The 16,965-nt window shown below is 42.4% G+C and overlaps 1 protein-coding gene across 1 annotated transcript in view; it reads left to right on the forward strand.

Moving 5' to 3' along the window:
• Nucleotides 1–2,763: 2,763 nt before the first annotated feature.
• wscd2 (WSC domain containing 2) overlaps nt 2,764–16,965 on the forward strand; it is a 36,279-nt gene continuing 22,077 nt past the window's right edge. The window contains exon 1 of the mRNA XM_008276568.1: nt 2,764–3,289. The gene's annotated coding sequence lies outside the window, so the exon portion shown is untranslated. The remainder of the gene's footprint in view (nt 3,290–16,965) is intronic.

The raw sequence follows: 16,965 nt of genomic DNA on the forward strand, positions 1-16,965 counted from the left end.
AAAGTTTTCTAGCTCACGTGGAAATTTCAGTGTCAAGACCCGTTGAAGCTGTTCTGGCAACACGTGGCAGCTCAGCACCTTTCTCAGATACTTTTTTGTTGGTTCTTCCTTTGACTTGCCACCTATCTGTAGATGTAATCAGAGAACACACTTCTGATGTGAAAAACAACTCATGCTTCTGCCTTTCTGTTACATCCGTGTGAACTTTAAACACCCCCACAAAAGTATATGTTGACATGTGTTGCTCATGTCAGCAGCTCTCAGGATGACGAGCTAAAGTTACAGCGTTGACATCTGATTGTTCCTGATGTGCTGGAGGCAATGCTGACATTCCCAAGTGCACAATACCTGCTTCTGATCTCTTGTGACAATTAATAGAGTCTTAGCACTTCAAAACATACTTTAAAACAGCCACAATGGTTCTCTGACAAAGGTGTTTCTTGAAAGCAGTGGGCGTTTGATTTTCATTATGAGAGTTTCTATTCAGAAATCTGATACTGAAACATAATCAGTGGTGATGAGGCACGTGTAGGCTTCTGACGTCTTTTTTTGTTGCAAAGGCATGTGACTAAGGAGTGGTGACCCGATTTCTCAGGTAAACTCACAACATTTAGATCTTCCCGTACTGTATTTCCAGTGGATTTCTCATGAGACTGTTTACAAGACAAAAAAATAAAAGGCTGGATTGATCTCCTGGGGAAACTCCCCTTTGAATATAGAGAGGTGATGTGTGGGCTCACGCATAAAATTATCTTTGAAAAACTGCTGCCTTGCCTGAGATATGTGTCGTTGTCCTGTGTGAATAAAGAAACACAACGGGATCAAAGAGAACAATTTCACAGAGGCTGGGTTATTTGTTGGACTGAGTGCTATCTGGGCTCCCAACACCCATTTGTCAGATGGTGACATGAAACAGGACCATCAGAAGACGGTCACAATCAGAAAATTCTCCCTCGCCTTTCAGTCCGCCTCCAACATGTTCCCATGAGAGAGCCGAGGTTTTGCACAATGAGCCCATTATCTTCTATTTACTAATGTTTTCTGCATCTGTGCTTGAGATAAACCAGTGGTTGTCACATGCAGCCCAACTGAGAACGCACATAAGGCAGCGACTGCTGGCTTGTGATGTAAATGTATGAGGGTTGCTGGCCTGGAGTTTTATCTCTTCCACCACATGATTTATCCCCCACTTTTGACCTCCTATGCATTCGTGTATATCCTTGAGAATAGGAGAGAGGTTTTGCATCTTTCTGCAACATCCTGCAATACATTTTTTATCAAACCAAACCTGGAAAAAAAAAACTCATTTGCTTTCCTCAAACGTCCGACTGAGAGTTTTAGAGTTCTTTGGCCACTGTCCCATCCTGTCTGCCTGATTCAGCATGACTCATATCGCCACTGCACACTGGTGATTTCAAGAGGGCCCCTCGAAGTTGAAGTCCATCGCTGAGTCACCATATCGAGGAGAGTAATTGTAGGTGACAGCGCTATGGGCGACAGCACAGACAACAACCAACCCATGAATTGATGCTGCTGAAACATGCAGAGTCATCTCTGTTGTGTCAGCACAGCATCCCTTAAGGACCAGTGTTATAACTGTAATAACCGAGTGGCTCACCCAGACACCAGACAGCAGGCGGTTGGGCTAGAAGGAACTATAGGTTTTGACAAACTCTGCAATACTCTTTCATTAAGACTTAATCTTGCGATTACCCTCCTGTGTTTCAGAAACAGCCTAACCAGGTGGAATAAACTCCTCGTAGAGCATACATCTGCATTACACTGCATGTTCCCTCTGTTTGCATGCAGATGTATATTTGTGTGGCTCCTAAAGATCTGTGTAATGCAATTGCTCTAAGCCATTGATTTAACAGCAGTGACTGTCAGACGCAGAACGATAAAACTGATTGAAGAGCACAGTTTACACACAGAGAGATTTGCGGTTAAACAGAATGGATGATCAGCCCGATGTGACTGGAAATCCTGCGTGCGGCAGGGACACACACGGCTGAACATCTGGAGGTGTGTTTGAGAGGGAACGATGCAGCAAGGATTAGAACCAGAGTGCAAAGCAGGCAAAAATAAACTCTAAGTATTAATCAAAACGTGACAGTGGTGTAGTACAGGCCTAGTGATGTGAAACAATATGGCTCATAGAGAGACAGAGAAGGGTGTATGTTTATCCATAGATAGATAGATAGATAGGTAGACATCACTCCTTTTCTGCATGTAGCCCCAACAGGGCTCTGAACCAACCCTGAGCCCACTGATATAATTATTACCAGTTATTACTGTTATCATCAGTATATCTGCTCTCATGATTAGCCCACTCTCCATTGCTTCCAGTCGCTGTAATCAGCACATTTCCACAGGGATCCATTTTCACTGCACTGAAAATAGATCTGCTTCTTATTGGTGTGAATTAGCAGCAGCTTCATGCTTTACACACATCTTGTGATGATTTTTCTCCAGTCGGACCTATTGGCCACTGCCTGGCAGCACACAACTCAGCCAATTTGCTTGCAGGCGCAAAAAAAACAAAACAAAACAAAAACTGCTGCATCTGATTTAGATTCTGAATGAATTCATAATCTCTGAGTCGGCCTATCAGCAGGGAGCCCAGGCTCACCTGTGTGGCCCAGAAAGCGGGCTGCAGAGCTCTGCGCCTCCGTGTTGCTCTGCTGTGTCTCTTTAAGTACAGCAGGCAGTGCTGTTGGTCCGTGCGGGAGCGCAGGGCGCACGGTGCGGCGCTGCCTCTGCGCAGCGTCAGACAGGCTTCATTCTCATCGGACAGGCGACAGAAAAGACGAGCCGACCCACCGCATGTATCGCGTCCAGGCTTTGACCCGGACAGATGACTGGAGCTGCTGAAACGAGGAAGGGGTGACTGTGTCAGCGGAGCGCGTGTGGAACTGGAGAGACTGTAAAAAGAAAAAAAAGAAGAGAGAGGAAAAAAAAAAAAAAGGCCATTAACATTTCTCCCTCCTTCTCCGACTGGAGGCGAGAAGAAGCGGTTTATCTGCGGTACAGTGGGGCTACAGCAGATTACTGAGCAGCACTGAGACTGGGCGACCTAATGAGACCGACAAACTAATGGTAGTTATCCGCGGATGAAAGCTTGCCAATATCAGCTTTCCAGGGAGGCTGGTGCTGCTCGTATGTGGCTGAGTTATGGTGGAGATGAAACATTATGTCTGAGCCTCACAGATGACCATCCTCGGCTGAGTTGCGTCCTGAGAACTGCCACATCAAACCATCAGCTGGAGCCCGATCCTGACTCCTGTTTGAGGTAAGATGAAAACCTCGAACATATTAATCATATATATTTTTTTTTTCACTATTGAGGCTGGTAATATGTCAGATTTCTGTTGGGGTTGCAGAAGTCATGATGATCTCATACTGAATTACACCAAAACCCCCAAACCCAGAAATGAGTTTTGCAGGATTCATGTATTATTCAAATGATTAAAGGCATGTGGAAATGAAAAATAGAGTCCCACTTGTTGGAAAGACTATTTACAGGCCATATGTTCTGGTTCGACTGAGCCTCAAGTCATAAAAAATACCTGTGAGAACCAGACCTGGTACCTAATCTGCCCTGTGTGGCTCTGTACAAACACTATAATCAAGGCTGTATTCTAATTAGTTGTCTCCTAGTAGGCCAATCAAGTCGTCTTCATATTTTTTCCCTGCTGTTTCTTGCTCCTGTGTGACAGATGTGCAGGCGTCTCAGCTCTTAAGTACATCTTCATGTTCACTGGCCAGTAAAAATGCATTAGTCCCGAACCAGGTGCACGGTTGGCGGCCCACAGACCGAACAACCTCATCATTTTCCCCACAGTGCGAAGATGCTGGAATTTCATTAGAGCCCTTCTGCTAATTTTTAACCGAAGCTGCAAATCAGACTCAGAAACCTAACCTGTGTCCAACAAGCACAAACAAGAGCGACAGAGTGTTTGGCAGCTATCTCATATCACTGAAAGACGACTAGTATTTAAGCAAAAATCCAAAATATTCTCTGATTCCGTCCTGATTCGAGACATCCAATGATTTCTTCAACATCTTCCAGTGTTGGACTGGCTACATAAAACAAACTTTACCAATGATCTCTTACAAATATATTCCTTTTATGTGATTTTAGGGAAAGAAGCAGTACAAAACAATATGCATTTTGGCTGCTAATGAGAATATTTGTTCCATTATTAATCCACAGCTGTGCTAGCAAATAACCTCCAAAGTAACTTGTAATGATTTTATTGAAATTATGCAAATTGAGCGGCCTCCATTCCCCCCCCGTCCATGTTTCTGATGACCTTGGTGTACTGTACATCACTGTATTGAACCATCTGCTCATTGTGGGCTGTTGACGTAGAAGAAGACCATAGCGGTTGCTAAGATTGATCACGTTGCTGTTCAAATCAATTGATGAATAGCGCTAATTGCTGGAGCTGCTGCCATTTCAGCACTTGTTATGACAGTAAATAAAAAAAGCATGGAACAAGCAGACCTCTTGTTATGACACAAGGTTCACGGCTGCTGAATGTAGACCGAGCCGAGCCGATCAATACCGTGAACATCACTGTAAAATGAAAACTAACCCCCCACTTTAGCCAAATTGTAGCTAAAGCCGCTTCCAATGGGAGTTTCTGGCACATTTTAATAGTAACATGTTTGCAGGGCAGAAATCTGTGGATGCTCATTTAAAAAATAACATCACATAGATTTTTATTGCTGCTAACAAAGGCAGCCCTGTCCCGTGAGCTCAGTCCTCCCCGAGGCACAAGTGAACAGACGTCAGGGAAATATGCCAGCAGCTGAAATTCATATTTGTCCACTTGTGAAATAGAGGATGCTGTTCCCACTGCTGCTGCTGCTGCTGACGAGTGAATAATCAGGGTCAAAGTCAGAGCATTTTGTATCACCAGAAGCCACTCTACAGTGAAGCCCTCGGCCTACTGTAAAGATTAAAACCTGAAAGGGGGGAAAAAAAATAGCTTTTGTAAATTAGACGTTTTCAGACATTTTCACATGCACGCTTAGCTGTGGCTGCGGTGGAGAACCTGAAAGTGGCTCAGATATGAAGTCCTTTGTGCGGCGACGGGGTGGCCGGCAGTACAGTGAGAAGGCTTTGAATTCCTCCAGAGCTTATTTCTTCATCCTCTTGGCAACCTCTCAGGGACGTGCCATGGATCATATCCAATGGCCGCAAGCTTTGAAGATCGCCAGAGGTACTGACAGGAATTACAGTTTGCATGCTTGCGCTAGCCATTACAGTGAAATGACAGTGGTGCAGAGCGAGCTGCGTCGAGGCTGGATAGTGCTCTCGTTCCTGATATATCACCATCAAGAAAGGATGTCAAGATCCTCATTAGAGCGCCTACAAAAATAGCTGAGCATTGCTGTCTTGCCAAAGACGTGCTGAAAGTTTCAGACTGTTTATAGTGTCTGATGTTCCAAAGCAGAACCGTAGTTTCACACTGAGCTGCATCAGGATCTATTTTTATTGATTTGATTTTCAAGCACAGGGGCTATACCTTCGTTTATGACGTCTTGCGAGATCTTATTTGCTCTTTCCTTGAAGGAATAGACGATTTTACAAAGACGATAATCTTTAAAACTGTGTTACGGTTGGACGGCTCCAAAGAGTGGGTCATCCTCGCTGTATACACATCTCAGCCAGATTTTCAGCTTATAGTAGGATTATTCACCACGCCAGACCTCTTCTGCAAGACGTATCCAGATAATGACAGCCTAGACAGCTGGTAAGGAAATACAACGAGAACGCAGATATGAGGCAAAGCTGGGAAACCCCAAAACCTAATCTGTGAGTCAAGTCTAGGGATTTGATATGCATTTAGTTTGACTCAGACTAATCTGGGTGCAAACAAATTGACACTATAAACCATTAACCTTTAACAATTAGACAACACAGAGAAAAATATATTACACACAAGTCCGTCTGTTGTTTGCTCTCCGACCTGATGTGCAGCGTACAGGAGGAAACTTTTGAGACTGCTCACATGCAGTTCGCCGGATATAATCTAAAAGCCAATTATATTTTTGAGCTCAGACCTGCTGTTCAGGCTTTTCTCTCAGACAGACACAGGCGCCCTGCTGAGCACAAGTTTAATCCAACCAAGGCTAATATGAGGAGTGTGTACGTGTCTGTCAGAGTGCAACATTGTGTGATTGCGTGTCGTCCATTTCATAACATCCTGACGCGCATGTGTGATGCCATCCTGAGCGAGAAAACAGAGTGATTAGATAATTATTGTATAATTTGATGCCTCCTTTGATGCATGTGCAACAAAATAACATTGATGTCTTTTAGTTTTTTGTTTTTTTTTACAAGAACCAAGGATGTGTTTGATTTTTTATTAGTCTATGAAAGAGTTACATTTTGAATTTTTGTACAAAAAGGCTGCCAACGTCTTTTGAATTCGACTCGTGGTTTTCCTTGAAGAGCAGCACCTGTCAAAAATCTTTTACATTTCAGTTTGCTTTGCTTTCTGAATATGTCTCTTAAATCTTTTTTGTTTTGCTTCAATGAGTCTTTGGTTATTATTTTCTCATAAACCAGATTCACTTAGACGTATATGCCGCCCATATTTTCCTGTCATTTCGCTGTAATTACATTGCTGCTGTTTATTTTCTGAGGTGCATATTTTATAGTACAACAATATGCTTGTTTAATACAGAAAATCCCCTCTCTTCCTCCAAACTGGGACTCTCAGAACATTTACTGTTCATCAGGAGGTCAGTCAGAGTCCCGACTATGGCTTCAACTCTGCCTCCCCTCACCCCGACCCAAACTCCCTGTTTACCCTCCGCACCCTCAGACTGACGCTCGGCCGTCTGAACGTCTAACACCGACCTCTCAGGGGAGGCAGGAGGCTTGACATCGTGGGTGTGTGTGAGAGAGAAAGAAGGAAGAGAGGATGACAGAGTGTGAAAGCAATTGGGGAAATGAAAAATAAAAAGATGAAGAGCAGCAGATAAGGGGAGGGGGAGAAGACTGAGTATAAAAGACACATTTTCTGCCGTCCACGGCTGACCTTGAGACGCTGCCAGTCGGCCAGATTAGCACATCACCACTGTAATTGCTCACCTCGAGCAGTGGACCCCCTTGTTCTTTCTTCAACTCGATCCCTGCTTCACAAAAAGGTCTTTGTTGGTGTTAAACTGCTGCTCTCTGTTTTCTGTACCTGCTGCGCCAACAGAGGTCCAACCTGGCACCAGCAGAGCCTTTAAATAGGAAAATTTGGTTGACCAACTCCTCATTTAGGAGCTGGAGGACAAAATTGGTCTGAGTGCCTGCCTGTGTGTTAGTCTTTGGGAGTGTTTTTGACCTTAAACTGAAGCTCCATTTATATTCCTAAAGGAGTTCCCACATCCAAGTTATTTATACTCAGAAGAGAACTGGTATCTCCACACTGTGGGAGTGAAGATACCAGGCCTAATTTGTTTTAGATGATGTTAAGGATGTTGGCCGCGAAGCATAATTTGATGAACATGCGATGATCCTTTCTGAAGCTCCGTTAGGTCGATGAAGCAGATATCACGAACATATTAGCCCCGCGGCGTATCCTCGGCTGACGGGAACATCACTTGTGGAAACACATCTGTCCGCCGCGCTGTGAGGAATTAGACGGGCTTTTGCGTTAAAGAGGATGTCGGCAGATTTTGATAAGCCCTGTCCTAACAATACTGAGATACAGCAGCAGGAGCCCCCGCGTGATAAAGAATCTGAAGGAGCGGAGCCCCCTCTGGGTCTGTCAGCCCGTGCAGTCAGTGTCAGCAGTGGCTTCAGATCTGCTTTCAGCGTGCTGGGTCCTAATTGGGCTGTCACACTTGGTGGAGAAATTTGTCAGGTTGCTGTGAAATGAACTACTTGCCCAAATTCAGATGTGCGTTATTCTGTTCCCATCCACCGCTGGATGCTCGAGCTTTTAAATGCGTAAACTGCTTTTACTTTTTTTTTTCCTGTTGGGAATATGTCATTAAAGGGTAAATAGTAGCACATCCTCATGATAGTTTTCAGTAATTGCACCTACTGGGATTTCATCGGAAACAGTAACCAAGCTGCACCTATTTATACTCACCTAAAGCAGGGGCTTATTATTCTTACACTCAGCCTTCCATGTTGTTCTATTAATTTCCAGCAGCAAGCAGGATGAGCGCCTAAGTCTATCCCCTTATCAGCTACTTTTCTGAATCTGGCAGTAAGCGGAGCGCACACGAGAGCTCCTGCTAATGTTCACCATCTGTCAGTGAAACCGCTCAGATTTGTTGTGATGTTGGGAACTATCACATGCAGTAAATGAGCCACGCCTGGTCAGCCACGAGCCCATCGCCGTGCCGTGTCAACCCTCATCACCTCCGCTCTCTTGGTGACGGTGCAGATGTCTTTCCCAGGTTGCTTGAAGGCAGAATGACTCAGCTCCGGCTCTTTACTCGGCGCCTCACTGACTCCCGGTTCAACCCTCTCCTCAGTCAACCGGCAACTCAAACACGGTCTGGCTGCGCTGTCAGACTGAGCGCAAAACACAGGCCACATTATTTTCTGCAGTCTTGTGCTCTTGACTGTAGCGCTTCTTCAGTAGACGGCTTGATGCAATTGCTCAATAATGTTTCACCAATAAGAAAACAACAGAGAGGCTGTTGTGAATGTTTTGCTCAGTGAATCCATGTAAAACATCCCGGAGTTGTTGATGATTAAGCTTTTGTGTGGCGCTCTGTATCGTGGCATTTCAGCCATTTATCCATAACTCTTAGCTGTTTATTTAGACTGTACTGCTCGCTTGTTAAGTAGTTTACCCTCAGTTTGAAGCATGTGTTGCTAATACTGTCTGTCGGTGGGAATTGTGTTCTGCGCTGCCGTCACTGGACGGCCATTGTTTATTGTGACAGTAAATATACTAAAGATCAGCATCAAACCGATTCATGATTAACTTATATGTTTGTTTTCTACCTAAACACAAGTCTGTGGAAAGATTTATTTATTTAAATTAGAATTTCTATTTCTTTAAAGAGATGTAATCTTCACAATATGTCCACGTACACAGCAGCATCTATAGAAATGTAGTTTATAAATAACTCCTCAGCTCTCTCCTACAGGGTTAATCCCTTTCTGTTTACTCTGACCCTTAACTTGCTGAACCCTATACACTTTTTTCTTTGCTCCTGTGACATTTTTACTCACTGTGGGCTCATTTTTCACTGCAATGTGGAGTTCTCAGATGTACATTTTGTGCCCACAGGTGTTACCCCCCAAAAAAGAAGTGACTCTACATACTATAGATATTTTTACCACTACACAGCCTGCAGTTCAATACAGTTCAGCTAAAATGCCCCAGAATTTCATGGCTAGTTCCAGCTGATTCACTAATAGCTTCACGTTTTGGCAAAAGAGTGCACTATTTTATATTTTTGTATAAAATCTGTTTAATGCCACAGGTGGTTTTTGGGCATTCTACCATGTAGAATATAGTGATTTAGATGAAATACCTTCTACATCCTTAAGTTGTTTTTTTGGATAAGATGTTAAAGGATGATAGGAAGGTTGAAAAACCATCATTTCTTTCCGTTTTTTAGCACTTCTGGCTTTGATAAATGGTGTAATGTAGCAGTTTTCTAAAGCTAAAAGCCTTTCAAACCAGCCGGTGAGTTTGTGGGTTCAGAGGGTTAAAGAGTGCAATAAATGATCCTAAACAGCCAGTTCGCCCTCTTTATTAAATGCTTCATGTTTTATATACTTAGGGTTTGAGAGTTTCATATCTAGGATTTCTGCCTCCACTTCATTTTTGTTTGTCGTAAAAATTCTGCGCTTACGTGTTTTAGTGGCCAGTGACCCACGAAGTCAAGAACATCCACGACCTCACTGCAAAGGGTTTCCTTTGGACATCATTTCTACAGAAAACAGTCCTTTTAAGGTCCAGTCAGTTAAAACCTGAGCACATAAACCTTTCTGCATGGTGAAAAGAGGGAAGTGAGAAATTCTGCTTTTGGAGCTCCATTTAAATGAATATAACCACACGCTGCAAGTATGCTTTTAAGAAAATAATGGAGCACCTCACTGTCATCTTCCTGTTGCTTCAGAGATTTTTTGTATCTCGCACACGCAGTGGTAAACACACACAGCCCTCCTCTTTCTTTCCTCCTTTGCTTTAGAGATGTTGTTCCATGTTGCATCAGAGCAACAGTGAAGCGCTACTGTATGTGCTCGTCATATTTTATTCATCTTAGGAGAGGCTGCAGCGCTGAGGCGCGCTCCTTCCTGCGAGCCCAAAAGCAAGCAGCTGTCAGACAGCCTGAATCCCCAGATAGTTTGCCCATTTCTGCTGCACACACGTACATACATACAGACAGCACACACAGGCATGTTTAATTGTGTAATACGGGGCTTTCCTGTGTACAAATACACATGTAACCTTTAAGTGTCGTTCTCAGTTCCCTTTATGTTTCAGTAACTACGTGGTTTTTAATACTGCGTTCTTGACATCAGTAATGTTACTGTAAAGAATTACACAAGACAGATGTGGTCTTTAATAGATATCGTCATAAACACTGTTTGACATTCTGCTTCTCTGTGTAGCTTTTAAACAAAGGAAGCAGGTTAAGGAAGGAAATAATGGTGAAGTATAAATCGATTGAAGGTAGTTTATAGAAGGAGTGTATAAAATGTGATTGATTACAATAAATAAATAGAATAAAACACCTAAAACATGTCTTTTACCCAGATTTGCCTTCCGTTGAGTCCAATCCAGCTTTTGTCGAGAATTAAAATGCATCTGAATTTTAATATCACAGTGGTCCATCTTCTAAATACAAGTTCATGTTAAGCAGCAAGTTGAGCATTTAATGGCAGTTAACAAGATGCTCAGTCACGGTATTGCTGCTTCATATAGGGCTGATGGGACCGGCACTGAGGACGTAATGACATCAACAACTTATCAACAACAACAGCAACAACATCTGAGTAAAAATAGGACACATGAGCAGCGAGGCCTCTAACGATGTTCATGTTTAATTGGAAAGGATATGTTGACAGCAGGCCTCTGGTGCTGCTCGACCTTTACAGGCAGATTTGCGTGATGCTGATGAGGCCCATGGTTCACTACACATTTTGCAAGGCATGCTTACAGAGCACCCTGCTATATGTACACACTTCATGTTCCTCAAATGAATGCACCCAGCCCGCTGCCCTGCGTGATTGTGCACACTGAACAGCTCATCAAAAACAGCTAAATAGCTTGTGTACAGCAGCCAGCGACAGGCGAGCCGGCTGCTCTCATGCCATCCTGTCACTCGCTGTTCTTTAAAAAAAAAAGAAAATACAGATAGACAGTATCGGCCTGCGATGAGATTCAGATGCTGTTCTGAGATTTTTTTATTTTTTAAATCTATTTTACCTGCTTCTTTCCTCCAACCTGCCTCCTCTTCTGTCACTTCAGTTAGTTGTAATTTCCCAGACAGAACCATCACCACCAGCGCAGAGAGCGAATATTTGAGATTCTGCTGCGGGTCACATGTGTAGGTGGTGAAAGCAGAAAAAATAAGCTTCGTGTCATGACTCAAAACATCTGTTTTGGCTGCATTGCACTCTGCTGTTTTGAGGCTACAGTCTGTGAAAACACTGAAAAATTAAAACATTGTTTTTGTGGTAGATTTCCCCTCATATTACTGTCAACTGTGAATGCAGTCTGCAGGAGAACATAGCTCAAAATGTTCCAAGTCCAAGCATCGCTGTGTGAAAAAAAGAACCAAAGATGCAATTTGCTTTTTGTACATTTGCAATCCTAAATCACCAGCTTTGTTCCAGTTTGTAATGAAAAACACAATTTTATCCCACAGACTTCAGCTACACTTATCTTAAATCAGGGTTTGAGGTACAGTTTCTGCTCATTTGCTTCTACTCTACTACATTTCAAATGGAGATATTATATTATTTTTACTTTACTTGACTTGTTAGTTACTGTAGAATCAGATTTTCTGCAGAAATATATCAACAAATACAACATAATGCTTTTCTATAGATTAAACGATGCAACATGAATGTGAAGGAGTTAAAGCTTAAATGCTGCTCATACTGAAATGCAACATTTAGATTTATATGTGATTTTTTTATGTGATCTATGTGTAATACATAATAGGTACATTTTCTGTCAGTTACTCCTGAGCTTTTACTACCTGAATGAATGAGGGATGCTGCAGCTTCATGGTAATCGTCTTAAGCCATTAGGTCACTAATGACTCTCTGCTTTTCATTCTCTTTGAAAACCTTGAAAATAATTTTACTTTCACAAGAAACAAGCACAGTGACAGTACCATTTAAGTGTAAAATACAAAATGCCCGACTCTGTTGCTGAATTCCTGTAGTTAGCTGAGCTCCGTGCAGAGACAGCAGCTTGCAGTTTCAGGGCCTCACATCACCTGAAGTGATCCCAGCATGTGGTGCCGTGGACGGAATCGCTCTTCTTCTCCAGACAGCGTCCTTAGTAGCCCTTTCCTAATCCTCTTGTTTTTTTCCAGCTTTGAATGTTGCAGACTTACAGTATGTAGCTCCCAAAGATGCACACAAATCATAAATGATGAATTGGCTGGCAGTGAGCTGACAACCACAGCGACAATCAATACAAGTACAGCACGCGTGACTGTTCTACGTGGAGATGAATTTGGCTGCATACGATTCGTCTCGGAGACTGCACTGTGTGTTTCATAGGAAACAGAGATGACATAAGAATAAGGGAAGTATGATTTTGTCAATAGCTCTTCAAGCACAACCTCAGTAATGGTTGCTGCCTCAGTAATTCCTGATTGGACCGTTGTATTTTCTGATAAATACAAACAAAATCTTTTCATTTTTCCTTCACTGCGAGAGGTGAAGGTGAAGAGCTGCAGCGCTGGAGGATTCAGCTTGTTGCTTAAAGACACTTCAGCAGAGTGGCTGCTCGTTGACACTGGAGCTTGAATGTGCGTCCCACAGTGGAGGGTCTGTCTCCACTCCCACCGCACCGCCAGGCGCTCGGCTGCTTTTCTGCTCTTACTCTGCTCGACGGTCCAGAAGGAGCCGTGTGATACACAAGGACAGTTGTGTCAACATCTTCGTCTGCACATAGGTTCCCCCGGCACCACAGGGTCCACATGATTAGGAGAGGATACCGCTCCAATTAGCGCAAAATGAAGATGCCTCCTTTGGGCATTTTTAATGGGAACTGCTGTTAAACTTTTGATCTGTTTGAGAGATTCTGCTGCTTACCAAAAAAACTAATTTGTGTATTAGGATTCAGAAAAAATAATTAACATTTTGGGAAGTTTGCTTCTGTCTGGGAGTGTAAATAGAAAGATGGATCACATGTCTGCGTGTTAAATGTCTTGATTGCTCCTGTGGTGACTTGTGATGCAAAAAAAATGTTAACAAAACCCCCGTTGAGCATGTTGGCAAACAGATGCTTATCCAGCAAACATGTAGAAACTTTAGAATTCATTTGCAATTTCTTTCTCTCCAATATTCACTTTTCTTTTAGCTCCATTTTGGTCCCCACCAACTGCACATATAGAAAAGTTGCTTCCCCATTGGGCTGCAACCAAATTGCTGGCAAAAACACATAAAACTGAGGATGTGAACCTGAATTTTTTCACCTCCATCCACCATCTTTCACCACCTCCAAGTGAATAACAGTACAAGTGTTACGTAATGTAGCTCTTTCTAGGGAAGCAGAGAACATAATCTCGGCGGCAATTACAATTCCCCCCCAAAAATTAGAAAAACAAATTAAACATAATTTCTACCAAACAATGGCAGCAGCGTACTGAACGGAGGGTCCTCTGTGGCCACATGCAAACAGTCATTTGTTGACATTATCATATACTTCACTGATATCACAGATTGAAGCCGTGTTGCTGGCGTATTGTTTTGCAGAGCAGTCGGAGCTCACAAATAGTAAACAGCGCCGCATAAATATTAAAAGTCTTTAATAGTGAGTGATTCCAAACACAGCTGAGCCCAGTCTTTAGTGCTGCTGAGAACACTTTCTGGGTTTGCTTATTTGCCATCATGGAAAAAGAAAGTGCCTCGTTCTCAGTTAATAAATAACTGTATTTCTTAGCTGCATGTCATTAGCTCGCCTGCGCTTTTAGATTAACTGCTGAAAATTGTTGAAATTTCCATACATTTCCTGTTTCCCCCGCCAGCCGACACTCCTCCTCCTCCTCCTCCTCCTCCTCCTCCTCCTTCTCCTCTTCCTCCTCACCAACTAAACATTCGCCGAAACCCTCTGCAATCCCCTCTTAAGTCTATTCAAGCAGAGAGCACCGAGATTCACAGCAGAACTGAGCTGGGAGAATTCACTTTTAATTAAAGCAGAGAGATCCTCTGTGCTCAGTGAAGGTGTGAGAGGAGAAGAGGGGGGAAAAGCTCCTTTCCTCCTTGAAAAAAAAAAACCTGCAGATACTCTCTAAAGCCCTGAATGAAGAGCTTTGTTAAGGTTGGATAGTGGAAGACATCATTTGATCTCCCATTGACAGCGCCTCCCTGCTGCAGAATAATTACTTCTTTTATGAAGCCATTAGAGAGGACCAATTCAAGTGATTGTTTCTCAAATGTCCATCTATGTGGCCTACTGGGATCTGGGCGCGGCAGTTGCTCAGGGTGGGTCAGACACTCGCACAGCAGGAATCTGGGAAATTTCTCTCTGTTTTGGAGCTTTGTGTTGCATCATTAGTGCCAGGACTGTCTTTCTGCTGGCATCAAAAAGACTTTCAACATGTCTGTCCCCAAAAATAGTCTCAAGACCTTCCTTTTCCATTTAATTCTCCTCTCCATTGTTTGGATTTACAGAAGAATTGGAGCTAATCATTCTACGCTTTTTGTCTTTTTGCTCATGCCTAATTGAACTCTGCCGCTTTGTGTCCACAGTCACAATGAAGCCATTATTCCCTCACTTCCATTTTCTTTGAGACTGTGTCAGTTGCTTATCGCTGTATACTGGAGGAGACGGTCACAATGATCAGTCACTCGATTACAACTCTGCAGCTTAACGCTACTCTGCACCAGTCAAAGAAGAGGATTACATTATTTTTAGACCCTTTAATTTACCTCTTCTCTTTCAGAGTGCAAGGTCACCACTGAGCTTAATGGACCATTCAGTATTATCAGGATTACAATGAGCTTTTTCCCTGCCATCCTGGGCTTAATTTTTAAGCTTCATGGGGTGTGTTTAAAAAACTCTTCCCGTCATTGGTCTGTTCACCCTCTTCAATGGCAAATGCAATGGTATTTGTAATTACCCCAGGCTTTGGGGAGGGTGTAACCAGCAGGGCTAAATACAGCGAATACATCTCATGACAGCAGTATATCAGCCTCTTCAGCCTGGTTCCAAATGTACAACCAGACCACTGACTTGGCGTGTGAAGTGCATTCATTACTGCTCGAGCGCCGCTGGAGGAGGAATTCACATCTTTTGCTCAAGTAAAAGTGCTAAAACTGCACTGTAAAGATTTAAAAAAGCATTTAGAGTAATAAGAGCAAAAGCACTTCGTATTTAAAAGGTAGAGAAATGCTCCGTGTGATTTTTATATGTATGATATCATTTTATTATTATGACTCATGCATTAATGTAGAAGCAGGATTTTACTATTATAGTTGCTTCAGGTGGAGCTAAATTTAAACTCTTTTGCATCCAACTGCAACTAATTATCATTTTAATTATGGATTATTGTGCTGATTGTTTTCTTCATTAGTCTCTGATTTGTTTGCTTTAGAAAAATTCAGGAAATACAGAGAAATGTGCCAAAAGCGCTCAAAGCAATGATCGCTGATTTTCTGTCAGTTGGCTGATTAGTTGACTAATCTTTTCATTCACTGTTGAATGACTTTATTTATAACAAAACATCACATTTTATAAGTCCTTCATGTGTTTTGTGTATAATAACATCAGATTGTAAATTAACCAGCACCAAAGGATTCTGGATATTTGGATATTGATTATAGTGGGTAAGAAGTTGTTATACTGATAACGCGACTAAAAATAGTTTATATATTTGTACTTTAGGGAGGTTAAGAGAAGTAACTAGCTGTCAGATGAGGTAGAAAGTAGAAGTAAAGTGGTGGAGTAGAGGTTGAAAATACTCACGTAAAGTAAACATGCTGCAAATTTGTACTGAAGCAAAGTACTTAAATAAATATGCTAGTACTCCACCACTGTCCTCAAGCTACTAATACTTGATGTGTTGGTTGAGATCTTTTTTCTCCTGGTATGTATGCTGGCTTTAAAGGATGATATTTTACTTTTTTGGCTTTTATTTTACATAATTTTCTAAAACTACAGTGTGTGTGTCTTTGCTTGTGTGATTTTTTTCTTCTTTTCTTTCCAGACCCAAACTGTCAGAGTTATTTCTGATGCTTGTAAATTTGTTTGTGCATTGAAACTTCATTTTAGTTATATGCAGAGTTTTACTCAAGGGTTTAGTGATCAAGCAGGAGCGCCCTCATCAAATGAACCCTGTGTAATTTGAAAGAAATCTAAATTTAATAAAGGCCTTTTCATTAAGATCTTGCATTAATAACTTCTGAGCAGGTCATTAATGTGAGTGCGGCTAATGAAAGCAGAGCGAGGACGCCGCATGTCTCGCTTGGCGTCGGTACTTGTTTACTTTCATCATGTGTTTGCTCCACATGTTCAAGGTAATCTGACAGACAGAGGTTCTAGTAGCAGATAACCTGTTGCTAGATAGCACGTGTTAAATGTGACACCCTCAGCGGAACACTTTATTTAGAAACCTTATCACGGGTGGATGTGAAGAGGCTCTTCCAGGTGTCAGGAGGCAGAGCTGGATGTTGTCTGCAGTTAATGGTTCATACTGGTCTCGCTGGTTTTGGCAGAATATGGAACAATTTGCAGCAAAAAAAAAAAAAAAAAGCTTGGCAAGAGTAGAAAATTGCCTTATTGATTAAAAAACTGAAGT

The sequence above is a fragment of the Stegastes partitus genome, unplaced genomic scaffold (assembly GCF_000690725.1).
Source record: "Stegastes partitus isolate 25-593 unplaced genomic scaffold, Stegastes_partitus-1.0.2 Scaffold77, whole genome shotgun sequence".
Lineage (NCBI taxonomy): Eukaryota > Metazoa > Chordata > Actinopteri > Pomacentridae > Stegastes > Stegastes partitus.